This window comes from Budorcas taxicolor, chromosome 13 (assembly GCF_023091745.1).
Source record: "Budorcas taxicolor isolate Tak-1 chromosome 13, Takin1.1, whole genome shotgun sequence".
NCBI lineage: Eukaryota > Metazoa > Chordata > Mammalia > Artiodactyla > Bovidae > Budorcas > Budorcas taxicolor.
In genome coordinates, this window is record NC_068922.1 from 35,955,651 (window position 1) to 35,979,653 (window position 24,003).

Here is a 24,003-nt window from a genome sequence, read left to right on the forward strand (position 1 = left end):
GACACATAGCAGTGACTGCTAAAGCTTTTAAAAATATTTGAAAGACTCTCATTGTATCCCCTGGCAGAAAAATTCATTCCTTGGATATTTGACTCTAAAACCATCAGAACCTAGAACCATGAAGACTGTAGCAAAAATATTGGGGGAATTCTTAGGTATAGAAGAGAAGGTGCTGGACTTCCCTGGTGGCTCAGGGGTAAAGAATCTGCCTGCCAGTGAAGGAGACACAGGTCTGATCCCTGGACCAAGAAGATCCCACAGATGGAGGAGCAAGCAGGCCCACACGCCGTAAATACTGGGCCCATGCCCTAGAGCCCAGGAACCATGACTACTAAAGCCTGTTGCTTCCAAGTCTGCGCTCCCCAGGAGAAGCCAACGCAATGAGAAGCCCACACATGGCAACAAAGCGTAGCTTCCACACGCTGCCACCAGCAGCCCTCAGAGCAGTGACGACTAGGACAGCCGAAAATAAATAAATAAATAAAATTATTTTTGGAAGAAACCTCAAGAGGAGGTGCTACTCTCCCTTCTCCCATCCATGCAGGCTCTATTATTCACAGTAATTATACTTTGGCCACCTGATGTGAAGAACCAACTCATTAGAAAAGACCCTGATGCTGGGAAAGATTGAAGGCAGGAGGAGAAGGGGACAACAGAGGAGGAGATGGTTGGATGGCATCACTGACTCAATGGACATGAGTGGGTAAACTCTGAGAGTTGGTGATGGATGGGGAGGCCTGGAGTGCTGCAGTCCATGGGCGTCGCAAAGAGTCGGACATGACTGAGTGACTGAACTGAACTGAACTGAATGTTCTACAGGGTCACCACCAATGTTGAATCTGGTAATATTGAGCTACGGCTCCAAGGGGAAACAGAGGATGATGTTCTCGCGAGCTTCTGGCCTGTGTTGTCATCGACCAAAACACCACTCGTGTTCTGTATTTGCCAACATCCTTGCGAAACAAGCCCATCTCATCAGTCCTGAAGATCTACACATAACACTTAGCAGACACTTAAAAAAATTCTTCCCCAGCCTCCTGCCCTGCAGAGCCTGCCATATCTGCATGTTTCACATTTTTCATGATATACTGGCTTTTGAAATGTGTGAGCCACCACTGGCCCACAAGAGTTTAATGTTTTCCTGATGCTGGGGAATGTGATAGTAAATTTCTTTGGCTTTAATGGCCTCACAGCAATGATTTCCACTGTGTATTTCTTTTTTGAATCTGTTTTACTTGTACTACTTTCCACAAAACAGGCCGGTAAGTCAAGGGACAAATGTTGGGGCAAGAAATAGTGACCTTGGCCAGCAAACCAAGAAGGTGGTGGGCTAATGTTCTAAAGAACCATCTTAGCTCAGAAGAGCATCCAGGCTTCTTTTATGCTAAGGGAAAAGGGGAAGTCAGAGGAGTCAAGATTGAAAGGGTAAACGTGAGTGAAGACGTCTTGGGGACACCTAGCCTTCAAGGAAGCATAACATGTCTCTGTTCTATTTGCTCATATAGGCTGTGTCACAAATCTGCAAAAATTTCAAGTTGTTAGCAGTTATTTTTACCTTAGCATTCTTATCTCTTATCTCAGCAAGGCTTCTAGGCTGAAAGCAAGCTTATCTACAAGCAGCAGCCATAACTAACCCTGGTCAGGAATTTTCTTCAGGTACCATAAGAGCTAGTTATGCCCAAGCAACATTTCTCTAATATTTAACTCTTAATGTGCAGAGCTAAAGTGATGGAATATGTAGGCTGAAGAATGATGCGGGCAGTTCCAACATGGTGTTCTGCTCTTCTCTCTTTCAAATCTGCAAGGTTAAACTCTTTTCCATCTCTCCTGTAGGTTCTTCACACACAACAGATACTTAGTACTTTCTGGAGTGGCCTAAGGCACAGGCCAGTGAATTTCTTCTTCCTTTTTCTGGGTGCCCCATATGATGAGCTTCCCTGGTGGCTCAGAGGGCAAAGTGTCTGCCTGCAATGCAGGAGACCTGGGTTCAATCCCTGGGTCAGGAAGATCCCTGGAGAAGGAAATGGCAACCCACTCCAGTACTCTTGCCTGGAAAATCCCATGGACAGAGAAGCCTGGTAGGCTACAGTCCATGGGATTGCAAAGAGTTGGACATGACTGAGCAATTGCTTGCTTGCTTGCATATGATTGATTCCTTAACATTAAACCTATAAACATAGCACTGTAACTCATGCTTGAACAGAGTTTATTAAACACACATATTTTCTTCCAAAGGCACATCACAACCTTCTTGTGCTCAGGAACATCAGACTGCACTTTGCTTGGGGGCTATTTCAAACAGAACAATCACCAAGAAAAAGCACAGAAATGTGGAAGACGTGGCACTGAACAGACTGCAGAAAGTTCCTTCGTTCAGTGGGAGCTGAAACAAGAAGGTGGTGTCTTGTTCAGTCTTAGCTGGAAACCTGTGCAGGAGGAGATGGTATGTATCTTTAAATGATGGTCAAAGCGCCATCAGTATCAATATCGTGGTTACAAATACATTTTAGCAAGTAGGCAAACTTGCAAAAGAGATCTGCAAATGGCGACTAACTTTTGGAAGGGTTGACTCTGGCTTTAGGCAGACCAGTGTTTTAGTCCTTCCAGGGTCTGTATGATCCCTGCCACCTGCCCGCTACTGCGTTCTCTTCTCACTCTTCTCTTATATTCAGCTCCTTTCAGTCCATTGATCCCACTAAATCCCCTGCTGCTTTGCAGATTTCACACGAGCTGTTTCCTGTGCCTGAGGAGCTCTCCACTCGGTTGTTGTGTAGAAAATTTCTATTCATCCTTTGGAGCTTAATTTATTTGTTTATTCAGTTTTGGCTGGGCTGAGTCTTTGTTGTTGTATGGGCTTTTCTCTAGCTGTGGTGTGCGGGCTTCTCATTGCAGTGGCTTTTCCTGTGGCTCCCAGGCTCTAGAGCACAGGCTCAATGATCACAGCACATGGGCTTAGTTCCCAGAGCAGGGATTGAACCTGTGTCTCCTGCATTGGAAGGGGGATTCTTTACCACTGAGCTACAGGGAAGCTCACTTTAGAAGTCCCTTTCTTAGGGAAACCCATCAGGACTCTCAGCCAGGTTAGATCTCACTAACACATGGTCTCCTGGCACCAGTGAACATTTCCTTCATTACACTTGTCACAACTATAATGAACTGTTATATTTATCACAACTTTCATTGTGAAAGTAGGCAATTTGAGAAAATTGGTGGCAAAGGGGTGAGATTGCCATTTTGGACATATTGCACTGGGTATGCCCGTGAGGTACTAAAGTGGAGATTTCCAGAAGAGTCAGATACAAAAAACTGTAAATGGAGTGACATGTCTTGAACGCAAAAAATATGTTTGGTTTGTAACAACGTTTAAGTGGTTGTTGAAACCTGAGGTTAGGTGAAATCACCAAAGAAGACTGTGGGAAACAACAAAAGACAGAAACACAGACAGAACATAGGGACTTCCCTGCTGGTCCAGTGGTTAAGACTTCCCCTTCCAATGTAGAGGCTGTGGGTTCAATCCCTGGTTGGGGAGCTAAGATCTTACATGCTGTGCAGCACCTCCCCACCCCATAAAAAGAAGCTAGAAGAACGCAAACATTTAAGGGAAGTCAAAGGAGGCAAAGCCTAAAAGACTGATGAACAGTTGTTGGAGACTTGGGAAGAGAATGGCTACACACTCCAGTATTCTCTACTGGAGAATTCCACAGACAGAGGAGCCTGGCAGGCTATGGGCTACAGTCCATGGCGTTGCAAAGAGTCAAACACAACTGAGTGACTAATACCTTCACTTTTGTGTGTGTGTGTGTGGGGGTGGGGGGGTGAAGAGAACCAGAAGAGCAGTTCCTGGACTTTAAGAAAGAAGAGAGCTGGGGAGGAGGTCCTAAGATGGTGGAGGAATAGGATGGGGAGACCACTTTCTCCCACACAAATTCATCGAAAGAACATTTAAATGCTGAGTAAATTCCACAAAACAACTTCTGAATGCTGGCAGAGGACATCAGGCACCCAGAAAAGCAGCCCATTGTCTTTGAAAGGAGATAGGAAAAAATATAAAAGACAAAAAGAGAGACAAACGAGGTAGGAACAGAGCTCCGTCCTGGGAAGGGAGTCTTAAAAAGAGAGAAGTTTCCAAACACCAGGAAACACTCTCACTGCTGAGTCTGTGGCGAGCCTTGGAAGCACAGAGGGCAACATAACTGGGAGGAAAACTAAATAAATAATTAAGACCCACAGATTACGAGCCCAACGGTAACTCCCCCAGCGGAGAAGCGGCGCAGATGCCTGCATCAGCCACTAGAAAGTGGGGGCTGGGCAGGGAGGTGCGGGCTGCATTGCTTAGAGTAAGGACTGGGCCTGAATGCCCTGAGGGCAATCTGAGGGAACTTGGGCTAGAAAACCAGACTGTGGCACAGCTACCACACAAAAAGCCCTAACCTAAGACACCATCAGGCCCACTCACAGAACAAAGGACTGAACAGAGCTAGCCCGCTGCAGACCATCCTCCTCCGGTGACTGGCAGCCAGAGCCGGAAGGGGGCAATCACAGCCCCAGAGAGGCATTATCTACCAAACTGCAAGCAGGCTTCTTTGCTAACTAAGACTTATTTGGGTTCTGGACGGTCAACATCCGCCTGAGAAGGTGCACCAGTTGTACACCCAGAAAACTGAGTGGCAGGGACGGGGGAGGCGATAAGTTGCAGCGACCGTGCTCGCTAAACACCTCATCACCTGAGCTGCTCGGACCTGGGAAGGGGACAAAACGCAGGCCCAACCGAGTCTGCGCCTTTGAGGACCACCTGAGTGCCTGAACCTGAGTGGCTTAGACCTGGGAGGTGCATGCAGCCCAGGGCAGGCCTCGGACGGTTCCTGGCAGAGCAACCTAGAGCCTGAGCAGTGTGGGCAGGGAGGGCACATGCACCGTGAGCAGGGGCAGGTCCAGTGTGGCTGAGACACTGCAAGCACATGCCAGTGTTATTTGTTTGCAGTGTCCCTCCCTCCCCACAGTGCAACTGAACAAGTGAGCCTAACAAAAGTGTCCACCATCTCCCCACTGTGTCAGGGCGGAAATCAGACACTGAAGAGACCAGCAAACAGAAGAAGCTAAAACAGAGGGAACAGTCTTGAAAGTGACAGGTGCAATAGATTAAAACCCTGTAGTTAGTACCAGCTACATAGGAAGGGCCTATAGATCTCGAGAAATATAAGCCGGACCAAGGAACTATCCGAAAGTGAGCTGACCCCACACTGCCCACAACAACACCAGAGAAAGTCGTAGATATATTTTTACTATTTTTACTATAATTAAAAAATATTTTTTAAATTTTAAGTCCTCTATTACTCCTTTAATTTTCATTTTTATAACCTACTATTACTTTGCAAAAAAAAGAGACCCTAGTTTTAAAGAAAACTTCATATATATATATAATTTTTGTGTCTTTTTTTTTTTTTCTTTTCTATAATATTGTATTTTTGGAAATCCAACCTCTACTCTAGATTTTTAATCTTTGCTTTTTGGTATTTGTTATCAATTTTGTACCTTTAAGAACCCAATCTTCAGTACCCATTTTTACTTGGGAGCAAGATAACTGGCTTGACTGCTCTTTCCCCCTTTGGACTCTCCTTTTTCTCCAACAGGTCACCTCTATCTCCTCCCTCCCCCTTCTCTTCTCTACCCAACTCTGTGAATCTCTTTGTGTGTTCCAGATGGTGGAGAACACTTAGGGAACTGATTACTGGCTGGATCTGTCTCTCTCCTTTTGATTCCCCCCTTTATCTTCCTGGCCACCTCTGTCTCCTTCCTCCCTCTTCTCTTCTCTGTATAACTCCGTTAACATCTCTGAGCAGTCCAGACTGTGGAGTGCACATAAGGAAGTGATTACTGGCTAGCTTGCTCTCTCTTCTTTTAATTCCACCTCATCTCATTCGGGTCACCTCTAACTCCCTCTTCCCTCTTCTCTTCTCCGTGTAACTCTGGGAACCTCTCCTGGTGTCCCTCACTGTGGAGAAACTTTTCATCTTTAACCTAGATGTTTTATCATCGGTGCTGTACAGATGGAGAAGTCTTGAGGTTACTGTAAAACTAAGACTGAAAACCAGAAGCAGGAGGCTTAAGTCCAAATCCTGAGAACACCAGAGAACTCCTGACTCCAGGGAACAATAATCAACAGAAGCTCATCAAACGCCTCCATACCTACACTGGAACCAAGCACCACCCAAGGACCAATAAGTTCCAGAGCAAGACATACAATGGAAGTTCTCCAGCAACACAGGAACACAGCCCTGAGCTTCAATATACAGGCTGCCCAAAGTCACTCCAAATCCATTGACATTTCATAACTCATTACTGGACACTTCATTGCACTCCAGAGAGAAGAAATCCAGCCCCACCCACCAGAACACCTACACAAGCTTCCCTAACCAGGAAACCTTAACAAGCCACCCGTACACTCCCACCCATAGCGAGGAAACTCCACGATAAAGAGAACTCCACAAACTGCCAGCATACAGAAAGGTCACCCCAAACACAGCAATATAAACAGGATGAAGAGACAGAGGAATACCCAGCAGGTAAAGGAACAGGATAAATGCCCACCAAACCAAACAAAAGAGGATGAGATTGGGAATCTACCTGATTAAGAATTCCAAATAATAATAGAAAATGATCCAAAATCTTGAAATCAAAATGGAATCACAGATAAATAGCCTGGAGACAAGGATCGAGAAGATGCAAGAAAGGTTTAACAAAGACCTAGAAGAAATAAAAAAGAGTCAATATATAATGAATAATGCAATAAATGAGATCAAAAACACTCTGGAGGGAACAAATAGTAGAATAATGGAGGCAGAAGATAGGATTAGTGAAGTAGAAGATAGAATGGTAGAAATAAATGAATCAGAGAGGAAAAAAGAAAAATGAATTAAAAGAAATGAGGACAATCTCAGAGACCTCCAGGAAAATGTTAAATACCCTAACATTTGAATCATAGGAATCCCAGAAGACGGCAAAAAGAAAGACCATGAAAAAATACTTGAGGAGATAATAGTTGAAAACTTCCCTAAAATGGGGAAGGAAATAATCACCCAAGTCCAAGAAACCCAGAGCGTCCCAAACAGGATAAACCCAAGGCGAAACACCCCAAGACACATATTAATCAAATTAACAAAGATCAAACACAAAGAACAAATGTTAAAAGCAGCAAGGGAAAACAACAAATAACATACAAGGGGATTCCCATAAGGATAATAGCTGAGCTTTCAATAGAGACTCTTCAGGCCAGGAGGGAATGGCAAGACATACTTAAAGCGATGAAAGAAAATAACCTACAGCCCAGATTACTGTACCTAGCAAGAATCTTATTCAAATATGAAGAAATCAAAAACTTTACAGACAAGCAAAAGCTGAGAGAATTCAGCACCACCAAACCAGCTCTCCAACAAATGCTAAAGGATCTTCTCTAGACAGGAAACACAAAAAGAGTGTATAAATTCAAACCCAAAACAATAAATAGCAACGGGATCATACTTATCAATTACCTTAAACGTAAATGGGTTGAATGCCCCAACCAAAAGACAAAGACTGGCTGAATGGATACAAAAACATGACCCCTATATATGTTATCTACAAGAGACCCACCTCACAACAAGGGACGCATACAGACTGAAAGTGAAGGGCTGGAAAAAGATATTCCATGCAAATAGAGACCAAAAGAAAGCAGGAGTAGCAATACTCATATCAGATAAAATAGACTTTAAAACAAAGGCTGTGAAAAGAGACAAAGAAGGCCACTACATAATGATCAAAGGATCAATCCAAGAAGAAGATATAACACTTATAAATATATATGCACCCAACATAGCACCACAATATGTAAGACAAATGCTAACAAGTGTGAAAGGGAAAATTAACAATAACACAATAATAGTGGGAGGCTTTAATACCCCACTCACACCTATGGATAGATCAACTAAACAGAAAATTAACAAGGAAACACAAACTTTAAATGATACAATAGACCAGTTAGACCTAATTGATATCTATAGGACATTTCACCCCAAAACAATGAATTTCACCTTTTTCTCAAGCACACATGGAACTTTCTCCAGGATAGATCACATCCTGGGCCATAAATCTAGCCTTGGTAAATTCAAAAAAATTGAAATCATTCCAAGCATCTTTTCTGACCACAGTGCAGTAAGATTAGGTCTTAATTACAGGAGAAAAACTATTAAAAATTCCAACATATGGAGGCTGAACAACACGCTGCTGAATAATCAACAAATCACAGAAGAAATCAAAAAAGAAATCAAAATATGCATAGAAACGAATGAAAATGAAAACACAACAACCCAAAACCTGTGGGACACTGTAAAAGCAGTGCTAAGGGGAAGGTTCATAGCAATACAGGCATACCTCAAGAAACAAGAAAAAAGTCAAATAAATAACCTAACTCTACACCTAAAGCAACTAGAAAAGGAAGAAATGAAAAATCCCAGGGTTAGTGGAAGGAAAGAAATCTTAAAAATTAGGGCAGAAATAAATCCAAAAGAAACAAAGGAGACCATAGCACAAATCAACAGAGCTAAAAGCTGGTTCTTTGAAAGGATAAATAAAATTGACAAACCATTGGCCAGACTCATCAAGAAACAAAGGGAGAAAAATCAAATCAATAAAATTAGAAATGAAAATGGAGAGATCACAACAGACAACACAGAAATACAAACGATCATAAGAGATTACTATCAGCAATTATATGCCAATAAAATGGACAACTTGGAAGAAATGAACAAATTCTTAGAAAAGTACAACTTTCCAAAACTGAACCAGGAAGAAATAGAAAATCTTGACAGACCCATCACAAGCACAGAAATTGAAACTGTAATCAGAAATCTTCCAGCAAACAAAAGCCCAGGTCCAGATGGCTTCACAGCTGAATTCTACCAAAAATTTAGAGAAGAGCTAACACCTATCCTACTCAAACTCTTCCAGAAAATTGCAGAGGAAGGTAAACTTCCAAACTCATTCTATGAGCCCACCATCACCCTAATACCAAAACCTGACAAAGATGCCACAAAAAAGAAAACTACAGGCTAGTATCACTGATGAACATAGATGCAAAAATCCTTAACAAAATTCTAGCAATCAGAATTCAACAACACGTTAAAAAGATCATACACCATGACCAAGTGGGTTTTATCCCAGGGATGCAAGGATTCTTCAATATCTGAAAATCAATCAATGTAATACACCACATTAATAAATTGAAAAATAAAAGCCATATGATTATCTCAATAGATGCAGAGAAAGCCTTTGACAAAATTCAACATCCATTTATGATTAAAAAAAAAAAAAACTCTCCAGAAAGCAGGAATAGAAGGAACATACCTCAACATAATAAAAGCTACATATGACAAACCCACAGCAAACATTATCCTCAATGGTGAAAAATTGAAAGCATTTCCCCTAAAGTCAGGAACAAGACAAGGGTGCCCACTTTCACCACTACTATTCAACATAGTTTTGGAAGTTTTGGCCACAACAATCAGAGCAGAAAAAGAAATAAAAGCAATCCACATTGGAAAAGAAGAAGTAAAACTCTCACTGTTTGCAGATGACATGATCCTCTACATAGAAAACCCTAAAGACTCCACCAGAAAATTACTAGAACTAATCAATGAATATAGTGAAGTTGCAGGATATAAAATCAACACACAGAAACCCCTTGCATTCCTATACACTAATAATGAGAAAATAGAGAAATTAAGGAAACAATTCCATTCACCATTGCAATGAAAAGAATAAAATACTTAGGAATATATCTACCTAAAGAAACTAAAGACCTATATATAGAAAACTAGAAAACACTGGTGAAAGAAATCAAAGAGGACACTAATGGAGAAATATACCATGTTCATGGATTAGAAGAATCAACATAGTGAAAATGAGTATACTACCCAAAGCAATCTATAGATTCAATGCAATCCCTATCAAGCTACCAATGGTATTTTTCACAGAGCTAGAACAAATAATTTCACAATTTGTATGGAAATACAAAAAACCTCAAATAGCCAAAGCAATCTTGAGAAAGAAGAATGGAACAGGAGGAATCAACCTGCCTGACTTCTGGGTCTACTACAAAGCCACAGTCATCAAGACAGTATGGTACTGGCACAAAGACAGATATAGATCAGTGGAACAAAATAGAAAGCCCAGAGATAAATCCATGCACCTATGGACACCTTATCTTTGACAAAGGAAGCAAGAATATACAATGGAGAAAAGACAATCTGTTTAACAAATGGTGCTGGGAAAACTGGTCAACCACTTGTAAAAGAATGAAACTAGAACACTTTCTAACACCATACACAAAAATAAACTCAAAATGGATTAAAGATCTAAACATAAGACTAGAAACTATAAAACTCCTAGAGGAGAACATAGGCAAAACACTCTCAGACATAAATCACAGCAGGATCCTCTATGACCCACCTCCCAGAATATTGGAAATAAAAGCAAAAATAAACAAATGGGACCTAATTAAAATTAAAAGCTTCTGCACAACAAAGGAAACTATAAGCAAGGTGAAAAGACAGCCTTCAGAATGGGAGAAAATAATAGCAAATGAAGCAACTGACAAAGAACTAATCTCAAAAATATACAAGCAACTCCTGCAGCTTGATTCCAGAAAAATAAATGACCCAATCAAAAAATGGGCTGAAGAACTAAACAGACATTTCTCCAAAGAAGACATACAGATGCCTGCTGCTGCTACTGCTGTTGCTTCAGTTGTGTTCAACTCTGTGCGACCCCAGAGACGGCAGTCCGCCAGGCTCCCCCATCCCTGGGATTCTCCAGGCAAGAACACTGGAATGGGTTGCCATTTCCTTCTCCAATGCATGAAAGTGAAAAGTGAAAGTGAAGTTGCTCAGTCGTGTCCGACTCTTCGTGACCCCATGGACTGCAGCCTACCAGGCTCCTCCGTCCATGGGATTCTCCAGTCAAGAGTACTGGAGTGGGGTGCCATCAAGCACATGAAAAGATGCTCAACATCATTCATTATCAAGGAAATGCAAATCAAAACCACAATGAGGTACCATTTCACGCCAGTCAGAATGGCTGCTATCCAAAAGTCTACAAGCAATAAATACAGGAGAGGGTGTGGAGAAAAGGGAACCCTCTTACACTGTTGCAAACTAGTACAGCCCCTATGGAGAACAGTGTGGAGATTCCTTAAAAAACTGGAAATAGAACTGCCTTATGACCCAGCAATCCCCCTACTGGGCATACACACTGAGGAAACCAGAATTGAAAGAGACACGTGTACCCCAATGTTCATCGCAGCACTGTTTATGATAGCCAGGACATGAAAGCAACCTAGACGTCCATCAGCAGATGAATGGATAAGAAAGCTGTGGTACATATACACAATGGAGTATTACTCAGCCATTAAAAAGAATACATTCAAATCAGTTCTAATGAGGTGGATGAAACTGGAGCCTATTATACAGAGTGAAATAAGCCAGAAAGAAAAACACCAATACAGTATACTAATGCATATATATGGAATTTAGAAAGATGGTAACAATAACCCTGTATGCGGGACAGCAAAAGAGACACAGATGTATAGAAGAGTCTTTTGGACTCTGTGGGAGAGGGAGAGGGTGGGATGATTTGGGAGAATGGCATTGAAACATGTATAATATCATATATGAAATGAATCACCAGTCCAGGTTCGATGCATGATACAGGATGCTTGGGGCTGGTGCACTGGGATGACCCAGAGAGATGGTATGGGAAGGGAGGCGGGAGGGGGGTTCAGGATGGGGAACACGTGTACACCCATGGCAGATTCATGTTGATGTATGGCAAAACCAATACAATATTGTAAAGTAATTAGCCTCCAATTAAAATAAATAAATTTATATTGAAAAAAAAGAAAGAAGAGAGTTTCAGAATGCATATAAGGCTTCATATAAGTCAGATCAAGATTAAAAATAAATCTTTGGATTTGACTCTGAAGATCACTGAAGACTTTAATGAAAGGAATTTCTGTAGGATGTTAGGGTCAGAAGTCAAATCATAAGAGGTTTACTGAGAAGTTAGGTAAATAAAAGCAATGAACATGGACTTCCTTTGTAATCTAACATTCACTTCTATTGATGAAGTTTAGTAACATATACAACAAAAAATCATAAATATTCATGACACTAATATATTAATAATATAGTAATAGAATTTAATTAAAACAACACATTAATATATATTATTATAGTAAATAAAATAATTGTATTAATATCGACTGATATTTTTGTAAAGATTATTACAGTTAATATTATCATATTATTATATGTAGTCATAATTAAATACTCCATACATTGTTATTAATGCCATATACATTAGTTCTACATTGTATCATTGTATTACTTGGATTATATCATATGCATATCAACATATTATAGATAAAAATCAATATACTAGCTAATATATGTTAGTTATATTACTTTAATGAAAGTGAAAGTGCTGGTCACTTTGAGACCCCACGGACTGTAGCCCTCCAGGTTAACCCATCCATGGGATTCTCCAGCCAAGAATACAGGAGTGGGTTGCCATTTCCTTCTCCAGAGGATCTTCCCAACCCAGGGACTGAACCATAGTCTCCCACATTACAAGCAGATTCTTTACCAGCTAAGCTAACAGGAAAGCCCATTATTTTAATAATCAACATTAATATTACTAGATAAAAATGAATATTACTTACATGAGAATGGGCAAGGATGTTTATGCAATTCACAGAAAAGGAAGTACAGAAGGGTAATAATCATGTGAAAATATAATTGGCCATGCAGACAAAGCAGAAAGAGACACCATTTTTCTTCCATCAGACTGACAAAACTTTGAGTTTAATACTATCAAGTGTGATGAGATCCACGAAGAAAATATAGAACGTGTGACATATCGGGGCAGTGGTGGAAAGCGTCAGTGGATATTTATTACCAAAGTCTGATTTCCTCCGCAGTGTCGTCTGCCTTCTCCATGCTTACTGCTTGCACTTGCCCTGTAAGGTTTGCTGCTGCTGCTGCTGCTGCTAAGTCACTTCAGTCGTGTCTGACTCTGTGTGACCCCGTAGACGACAGCCCACCAGGCTCCCTCGTCCCTGGGATTCTCCAGGCAAGAACACTGGAGTGGGTTGCCATTTCCTTCTCCAATGCATGAAAGTGAAAAGTGAAAGTGAAGTCGTTCAGTCATGTCCGACTCTTCGCGACCCCATGGACTGCAGGCTACCAGGCTCCTCCGTCCATGGGATTTTCCAGGCAAGAGTACTGCAGTGGGGTGCCATTGCCTTCTCCTCCTCTAAGGTTTGCGGGGGTCTAATTCCAGTTATCAGTCTGGATGTTACAAGAGGTGGAAGGGTGGGCTTTGAGGATAACGTGGTGTCTCCTTGTAAGAAAACTCTGATGAGGACCCTGCAGGGTCTTCAAGCAAGAGGAAATTTCTCTTCAGATAGAGGAAGGGGCTGCTTCCTCGTCAAGGGGTGTCCAGTTCAGATTCTCTGTACTCACTCTTTCCGGGCCAGTTCCCTGACATTAGCAAAAAGAGGACCCAGAGAAGCTGTGAATTCGGTGGAGATTGTAATTTGAGAATCTCTAGTCTCAGACATTGGGTCTGCTCTTCACCTGCCCACAGCAATGAGAGACCAAAGCCCTGTCTCTGAAGCACTTGGGTCCTCTGACCAGATGTTAGTGGACAATTTGGAGCACCAAACATGTCTTTCTTTGCCTTTCTTCTCCTCTGCCAGGCAAGCCAAGCGACCAGCCCACTCTCAGCACCTTTAGTCTTTACTTCCACCATCATCATTGTTCCACAGCAGCTGCTTGGTCCCTCAAAACCTCCCTTTCAGTATGTTCTTCACTCCAGACAACTCCAGGTGATAATTTAAAAATGTGCTTGTTGCTCCAAGCCATGGACTATCAGGATTCCATCTTCCACAACTTTCTTATCCACCAGATCAGATACCTAATCCTGGAGCCCCATCCTCATGGATTTCTTTCCCAAGGCCATTTCTGAATGGTTACGCATTACATCACATTATTACTTGAATTATATCATATACATATCAACACATTATTGATGTAATCAATATAATATTCACCAGTTATATTATTTTAATAATTAACATTAATATTACTAAATGAATAAGAAAAAGGAATACTACACTGTACCATCAGGATTCAATCAGGAAAACCCATTGCTCAGGTGATTTAACTCAGGGATTTGGGACTCACACAAACACATCATTCAGGTGATTTAATTCAGGGACTTGGAGCTCAACGCAACTGCTGACAGGACTATAGGAGCAAAAGTCAGGAGAGGCAGCACTAACACCAGGGGAATCAGGAAGTTCAGGAATCACAGGACAATGGTGGGGGCGAGCCCAGCTGCCTGAGCACCCAGGTGATTTCCAGGAGGAACCAAATCATGTCTAGAAATTGTTCTCGCATCCCTAGAAGCCCACTGCTCCAGCCCTGTTCCTCAAGTAGGGCTCTGCTTCTCCTTCACCTTCCAAATCTCAAGCAAGTACCAAAAATTAATAGAAGCTAAACTGGAGACTTGGAGCGAGGGAGTCTGAGAGCAGGCTTTCAGGCCCTGTAACACCAGAAAGGACAGAGGAAGGAACAAGGAGGTAACAGTCTGTTTACAGAAAAGAGACAAAAAAACCCCAAAAAACAGCCATCCAACCAGCACAAAATAATGCCATTTAGGGGAGAATAAAAACTTCACAAAGTAAATCTAATTATATAGCAGAAGGAATACACAGACAGAAGTCTAGAGAGAAACTTCAAGCCAATTACTAGAGATTTCCTTGTGACTTGGCTGGTCTGGGTTAATAAGTTTTATTCAAATTTTTGGTAATTTTTTTACAATGACAGTATGTATTCAGATTAATGAAATAAATTAGGTGGTAAAAGGACGGAGGGATATAAGGTAAAAACTTGACAGAGTTGGATTAAGACAACTTTAGTTTTTTTTAAAGGATGCAGAATCTCATGTATATTGACAGACTCAGGGAAGGAGCCAGGACTCTGAAGAGGGTGGACATGCAGGAGGAGGTGGGGGCAGTGGAGGAAGGTCTTGGCGTTGGCTGGAGAGGCTGAGCTCCTGGTCCAGGTGGGGACATTAGCTGTGGAAATGGAGGATGCACCAGACAGAGCAGGTCCTCTCACAGGTAAAGCCAGAGGAAGAAAGAGAATAGGAACTGGGCTCTAGGGCAGGGGACAGAGCGTTAGACCAGGCCCCCACGGGAGAGTGATGAGCAGTGAGCAGTGAGGTCACTATGACTCTGCCTGATCCAGAATCTCAGGAGGATACTGACGTGTTTCTGGGCACACCTGCCCAGAGTGGCTACATGGAGCGTCAGGCTTGGTGTTTCTGAGAATGACTGACCTCTCCCATGACATCATGACGGACAGCAGGCTTCTTCAACCTCAATGTGATTAACATTAGGGGTCAGATAACTCTTCGCCGGGGAGCTGTCCTGTGCACTGTGTTGCTGTTTACCAGCATGCCTGGCCTCCACCAACTGGAGGCCAGTAACACCCCTGTGCTAAGTCACTTCAGTCGTGTCCGACTCTTTGCGACCCTATAGACTGTAGCCCACCAGGTTCCTCTGTCCATGGGATTCTCCAGGCAAGAATACCAGAGTGGGTTGCCATGCCCTCCTCCAGGGGATCGTCCCAATCTAAGGATGGAACCAGCATCTCTTATGTCTTTTGCCTTCGCAGGCAGATTCTTTACCACTAACCATCCCAGATCAGTTCAGTTCAGTTCAGTCACTCAGTTGTGTGAAGCCCCTAACCATCCCAGTTCAGTTCAGTTCAGTCACTCAGTTGTGTCTGACTCTCTCCACCCCATGGACTGCAGCACGCCAGGCTTCCCTGTCCATCACCAACTCCAGAAGCCTACTCACACTCATTTCCATCATGTCGGTGATGCCACCCAATCATTTTATCCTCTGTCGTCCCCTTTTCCTCCCATCTTCAATCTTTCCCAGCATCAGGGTCTTTTCCAATGAGTCAGTTTTCGCATCAGATGGCCAAAGTACTGGTATTTCAGCTTCAGCATCAGTCCTTCCGATGAATATTCGGGACTGATTTCCTTTAGGACGGACTGGTTGGATCTCCTTGCAGTCCAAGGGACTCTCAAGAGTCTTCTCCAACACCACAGTTCAAAAGCATCAATTCTTTGGTGCTCAGCCTTTTTATATAGTCCAACTCTCACATCCATACGTGACCACTGGAAAAGCCATACCTTTGACTAGACAGACCTTTGTTGGCAAAGTAATGTCTCAGCTTTTGAATATGCTGTCTAGGTTGGTCATAGCTTTTTTTCCAAGGAGCAAGTGTCTTTTAATTTCATGGCTGCAGTCACCATCTGCAGTGATTTTGGAGACCAAAAAAATTAAGTCTTTCACTGTTTACATTGTTCCCCCATCTATTTGCCATGAAGTGATGGGACTGGTTGCCATAATCTTAGTTTTCTGAATGTTGAGTTTAACCCCAACTTATTCACTCTCCTCTTTCACTTTCATTAAGAGGATTTTTAGTTCTTCACTCTCTGCCATAAGGGTGGTGTCCTCTGCATAAATGAGGTTATTGATATTTCTCTCAGCAATCTTGATTCCTGCTTGTGCTTCTTCCAGCTCAGCATTTCACATGATGTACTCTGCATAGAAGTTAAATAAGCAGGATTATATAGAACTTAAATAACTTCTATATAGAAGTTAAATAACCATCCCAACCCACTAGTAGCTGCAGACATTTTCAAACATTGCTTGGTGGACGGAGCAAAATCTTTTCTGGGTGAGAACCACCGATCTGGAACGGGACTTCGTGCCCAAAAGCCGGGTGTGTCTCATGATGGTGCAGGCTGCTTTGCCCCCATGGACTGCTTCTGTGGAGGTGGGAAGGTACACGGGAAGCCACGCCCACTGCCCCTTTACTGCCCCGGCCACAGGTGTCAGACGCACCTTGTCCCCTTCAACGCCAGGTCACCCATCAGCCAATCCTTCCCTTAAGTCATTTCTCACTGTCACCACCTTGAAGAAGAGAAAAAGAAATTTATGTCAAGGGTATGTTTCATAATCCTCTTCAAATCATGTCACAAAATATTCCCTTCCTCTTCTGGAATCTTCCTGTAAACCTCACACACCCCCATTTATCTCAAATGTGTAGACTCCAACTACTTTTCAGGCATTGTATCAGGGCTGGACTCTCAGATAAAGCAGGGTGCTCTCTGCCCTTGAGGGGATCCTATAAAATGAGTGTGATAAAGAGTCTATTAAATATTAATAGACATACACACCCAGTGTTTCACACCCCAGGGCAGATGTTGCAGGAAGGTGCAGTCAGGGAGGCTCTTTGGCGGTGGTGATATTTTGGCTACATCCTGAAGGATGCCAGGACTCTGCTGCCAGCCAGCACAAAAAGAGCCTTCCGGGTGGGAGAATGGATTATGCATACAATGAGGCCCCACCACACACTGTGTTTAGAAATATTTGAAAAGGTAGATGCAACTGAAGTATCGTAAGCACTAAGGAAATCAACCAGGGGCCAAATTATCATGCCTGCCAGGTGTGTTAAGAAATGTGGGCTGCTTCTGTAAGGGCAGCCTTTTAGAACTGGGAGCCTTATCTATGCTCTTTTTTTTTCTTTAATTTTATTGAAGTATAATTGATTTACAATGTTGTATTAATTTCTGCTGCAAAGTGATTCAGTTATATATATATATATACATATCCTTTTTTTTAATATATATTCTTCTACATATGCTTTCCCACTATGGTTTATCACAAGAGATTGAATGTAGTTCTCTGTGCTATACAGTAGGACCTTGGTCATGCATCCTGTATATAACACTCTGCATCTGCTAACCCCACACTCCCAGTCCTTCCCTCCCCAACCCCTCTCCCCTTTGGGCCCTGCTCTGATCTTAAGTTCTCTGGGTGGGTCACTCTTTCATTCTCTCTTTTAATCCAAGATCCAACCTTTTGGCTTCAGTTAAAAGTAATCCAGCCATTCACTTGAAATTCCACAGAGAAATTTCTCCATAATCTTTTTTTTTTCTTTCTGTTTTTACCTCTGCAGAACAGATCCCATAATATGTATGAAACCACCTCCTGGGGTCTTCACAACTCTATTATGGTCTACTTTTTGCATAGAAAATCCACAAGCCCTCCCCACAAACTCCTACTTTTTGCCCAGATTCATTTTCTTCTCCCCATCAGCATAACCAGGAAACCTTTCTTACCCCTACTGGGATATAATATTCACAAGATGCTAAATATCCAAGCCCCAATTTCTGGGTGTGATCCTTTTAGCAAAGATTAATTCTCCTTGCACCGATCATGCTGGACATACTTTATATGATTTTTCCAGCTATTTTCACCCTGAAGAAAGTGGCTGTCAAGCCGAGTGATGTTACGGACACAGCAGTCTGCACTGCTCAGTGTCTCTCACCAGTCGGTCCTCATATGTATTTTTAATTCTGAAAGTATCTCTAAAGAGAGAATACATGCTCAAGCTGATACCAGAGACATTCTCAGGGGCTGTTTTCATAGCAGCTGTTCATTTCATGGAGCGAGATGCTGTGGGAAGGGGACAGGCTGAGAGGTGAGACAGAGTGAGGCTGCGAAGGCCAGCTTTCTCCACGTCACAATCTGCTCCTACCGGCCCGTCTCTCCCAAGAACACTGATGTAGGCTCAGGCACAGACCTCGCTCACCCTGAACTCTGCCCTTGGTGCCTTCTTCCTAGTGGCCAGTATCACAAGACACACCCAGATTATCAGGAGGGCTGGGGCCTGGAGAGGGCAGGGGTAGGGATGCCAGAGGAGAAAAATGGCTTGTCTTCTTCCTTATTTTTTAAAAATAATTTTATTTATTTAGTGATTTTTGGCTGTGCGGGATCTTTGTTGCTACACAGGCATTTCTCTAGTTGGGGTGAGCAGGGACACTTAGTGCTAGACCCAGAGTAAATGCCCAATAAATGGTAGTAATATTAATTAATGATAATTTGTGGGGGAAAAAGACGAGCTAATCATCTTTATATGAGAAAAAATTTCAGAGATTGTATGTAAAACATGAAAACATAAAACTTAAGCAAAAAGCATGGAACTGAGGCTGAAAGTATCATATGACATCCTGAAACCCAAGAAAAGTGATACATTTGTTTGCATAACATCTTTAATATGGAAAAACCCCACAAAGTTAAAAGATAATGAAATGGGGGAAAAAATACCTGCAATAGTAGTAGGAGGGACTTCCGGTGGTCTAGTGTTTAAGAATCTGGCTGCTGTGCTGGGGACTCAGGTTGGATCCCTGGTTGGGGAGCTAAGGTACCACGTGCTACAAAGCAGCTAAGCCTGTGAGCCAGAACTACTGAGGCCCCGAGCCACAACTAAAGAGTCTGTGCACCGAAATGACAGGTCCCAGGTGCCACAACTAGGACCCAGTGCAGCCAAATAAGCAAATAAATATAGAATTACTTTTAAAAAGTAGTAAGAGCCCACTTTGTTTAAAAAATAACACAATGCAAATATACACACAACACATAGTCACCATATTTGTGTGTATGTATATATAGGCATATATGTATGTATTCCTATATATCTGTTGGTATGCATGCTTGTATATGAAGGGGAAAGAAGAATATTCACAAAAATATTGGCTTATAGAGTTTCGTGTGATTTTAATTTTCCTTATATTTTATATATTCTATTTCTTTAAAAATGTATTTAATTTTAAAAAGAAGTTATTTTAAAAAATTTTTTAATTAAAAAAAAAAGGCTTGAAACATTTACTAGATAAGATCAGCTTTTGGAGAATGGTGCATCCTCCAGAGACGAGAGAGTTGAACTAATTCCAGAGCTGAGATTCCCAGTATGTGGCTGGGGTAGGGGGCGGGGGTCGTCCCAGTAAGCACAAAGCCTCAGCTCAATCAATTGTATTAGTAGTAAGTCAATGGGAAATTGGCTAAAGTATTAAATGATTCAATTGCTTTTTACTTTGTCTGGAAAAAAGAGCATAGCCATAAAATGGAAATTGCTGGCACAGTCTTCAAAGAGGACCCCCCAAAAGTAAGTGCTTATTGTAGCTTATTGGATAGTTTCTCTATGAGTCAAGAGAGGCTAAGTGTTATAACAAACGGCCTTGAAAGAGTATCTGAACACAATAAAGATGGATTTTCTGTCCTGCTGGGAGTCCCCTGGGACTAGTATGGGGCCCCACGTGGTTACTGAGAGAACTAGACTTTCCCAAAGTGGTTCCAGCCCAGGGTCTCTACAGAGTCTTCCTCGAGGGAGGTTAGCTGGCTTAGGGAACCCACTGCACCGTTTCTGCCATGTGTCCAGGGAAGGGAGTTCTCAAGTCTGCCAGACACCCAGCTTCTACTCTCCGCATAGTTTGAGAGTGGATCTTAGTCTCACTGTGTCCTGGAGGATAAACTGTCCGTTAGGAAAATCCATCTCCTGTTGCTCTAAATAACTTTCTAATAAATAATTTAGTGTCACGCATACCTTGATATATTAAAGGAGCCAGACGCTGCCAGCACTCCTATCTCTAGAAAGAAACTGGTTACTTCCCTTGCTCACTCCTACTGTTTAAATAAATTTCTCTTTCTGGTTTATGCATCTGCATATTTTGAGATGGAGTTTCCTTTCTATTTCCAGAAAGAATTTCTGGACCTGGAAAGCAGTAAGACCTGAGACACAGGGATTGGGTGCCTGCTCTGCTGTCCCGTGGGTCTCTGTCTGACTCCTCAGTGTCACTTGATTCAAAACAGAAAGTGAAGCTTACAGTGTGGGGTGACCCTGAGATCTTCAGAAGGCAAAGGATTAAGTCCAGATAACAAATGAAGGCATGATTAAAGATAAAACCCAGGACACCAAGATCTGGTAGCTGGAAAAAAACAGCCAACATGATTTTACCATCTAGTTAAAGCAAAGACGGGCTTCCCTGGTGGCTCAGATGGTAAAAATCTGCCTGCAGTATAGGAGACCATCTGCAATGCACGAGACTGCAGGTTTGATCCCTGGGTGGGGAAGATCCCCTGGAGGAGGAGATGACAACCCACTCCAGTTTTCTTGCCTGGAAAATCCCCTGGACAGAGAAGCCTGGTGGGCTGCAGTCCATGGGGTCACAAGGAGTCAGACACGACCTGAATGACTAACACTTTCACCCTTTCAAAGAGAAGATATTTAGGCAGGTGTCTTTTAGAGCAGGGGCTTCTCCCATTCTGGGACTTGTTCTGAACCTGGGGGAGCCTGACTTTGCAAGGGAAAGTGAGCGGGCTCCACCATCCAGAGGGTGGGGGGTTTGGGGAGTAGAGGGGTTGGGAAGGAAGGTGGAGGAGGCAGAGATGGGGTGGGGGAGGGGCAGTACCCTTTCCGCTAAGCACACCAAATTTAATCCTCTGAGTGTTCATTTCTGCTCTACTCTCACTGAGGAGTGTCACAAGTGCTTCCTCAGTCAAGAGGAATTAACACGCTCCATGGGTTGCCTCTTCCGTTCACCAAATTTACTCACATGGAAACATCTAGGCTCTCATATTTAACTCCCTGGGCCTCTGAACTGAGGCTGGTGGAGAAGAGCAAGCCCACATCAGGGCCTTTTTTATTCACTGAGCTTTGCTTCAAGAGCCCTTTGTTTTGGAGGGGGTACATGGCTTTCTTCAGGGGTACCTACTGTTGGGGTGGGAGTGGGTAATTGGGAATGAGAAGGTGGGATTGTGCTCCTGGGAAAGACCGTGAACCCAAGGAAACCCCTGTTCAGATCTTTTGCTGCTCTAGCACTGAGTTCTTAACCCAGTAGCAGAACTGGCTAAATAATTTGTGGGGCCCAGTGCACAATAAAAATGTAATGCCTTTTGTTTAAGAGTGATTAAGACTTTCAAGATGGTTATAGCCGGACATTAAACCAGGCGAGAGGCTCCTCTGCGTGTGGAACTCTAAGCGATGGCATAGGTCACAAGCCCCTGAAACTGGTCCTGCCCACAGATTATCTTCAAATTATACACAGTCAAACTAAATACCAATTGTTTCTACCTTGAATGTATTTTTTCCTCTGTGTACTCACTTATATTTAATGTGCCACTGTGCACCTGGGCAGAAAATTGAGGATCATCCCAGATTTCTCTTTCCCTCACCCCCACCTTCCAGTTAGTGACTGTTTCTATTGATTGGGAGAACTTTCTTTTTCAGTATATCTTCTCATCCTAATCCCTGTTGTGTTTCAGACTCATGATCTCTGACTGTGTATCTGTTTGCCTGAATGATCTCTCTAAATGGCTAATCTGACCACATCATTGCCCTACTGAAAAGCCTTCATAGACTCCTTAGAACAGGGGTCCCCAAACTCCAGGATCTAACGCCTGATGATCTGAGGTGGAGCTAATGTAATAATAATAGAAATAAAGTGCACAATAAATATAATGTGCTTGAGTCATCCTGAAACCAACTCCCACCCTGCCGTGGGAAAATTGTCTTCCACGAAACAGGTGCCTGGTGCCAAAAAGGTTGGAGACCACTGCCTAGAACCTACAAAATAAAACCCAAGTAACTTTGCCTGGCACGTGTCATCCTTTCCAAGCCAGCCCCTCCCTCCTGGCTCACATTTTATGCTCCAAAAACACTAAACTATGAATGGTTCCCACAGCTCCTCACAAAGCCAGGCTACATGCTCTCTGAGGTCGTTCCTTCTGTTGGAATACTTATTCTAGCTTCCTGAGAAAGAAGACTTTCCCACACTCAGGGCTGCAGGATACCCCCCCCCATCCCCACCCCCCGCTGCCAAAGACACCAGGTTCTACGACTTTGTAGGTGTGATTAAGTCATGGGTCTTGAGATGGAGACATTATCCTGGATTATCTGGGTGGTCACTAACTGCAACTGGTAAGAAATGAAGTATAGAAGGCTTTACTACACAAAAGGGCAAGTGAGGTGAAGATGGAGCAGATAGAGACTTGAAGATGCTATGATGCCGTCCTTGGAGAAAAGGGCCACCAGCCAAGGACTACAGCCCTAGAAGCTGGTGAAGGCAAGGACAGGGTTCTTCCCTAGGGCAGCCTGCTCAATGCCTGGATTTCAACCTAGTGAACCCCTCTGACTTCTGATCTTGAAACCACAAGAGAATATGTGCATCACTTTAAGCTACTCAGCTTGTGGGTATTTGTTACAGCAACCACACAGAACTAACACACCACTCTCTGGAGAACTGCCCCCTTCCCTGCCCACCTCCCCGAGCTGGGCGTCCTTCTCTGCACCCACCACTGTGTTGTGCTTAGCTGCTCAGTCGTGTCTGACTCTGTGTGACCCTATAGACTGCAGCCCACCAGGCTCCTCTGTCCATGGGGATTCTCCAGGGAAGAATACCAGAGTGGGTTGCCACGTCCTCCTCCAGGAGATCTTCCCAACCCAGGGGCTGAACCCAGGTCTCCCGCATTGCAGATGGATTCTTTACCGTCTGAGCCACCAGGGAAGCCCAAGAATACTGAAGTGGGTAGCCTATCCCTTCTCCAGGGGATCTTCCTGACCCACCACACAGATTTCTAATTTCCCCAGTAGGTCATGTGCTCTAGGAAGGCAGAGACTGTGTCCTGTCCCTCTTTATACTCCTGGCACCTAGGCCAGTGTTGGCAACATAGCAGCCACCTCGTAAATACTCACTGAGTTGAACACCCCCACAGGGTGAAAAGGGGGTGGGGTGGGGACAATCTACCTTCAGCTGGAGAAGTTACTCTTCTGTGCTCACAGTTTTCATTGCTCTCCTGAAATTGAGCGTAATCATCCCTTAGATCCATCACACCTGCAAACTGTCTTCACTGATGAAAGTGCCTTTTATTTCACTACAGAAAACTTGCATGAATTCCAAGTGCCACGTAGCCTAAAGAGACTTTTGCCCGAGTTGTTTCTCAGGGACTTGGAGTCAGCTGTATCCAGTTCAGCTGCAGCCCATTAAGGC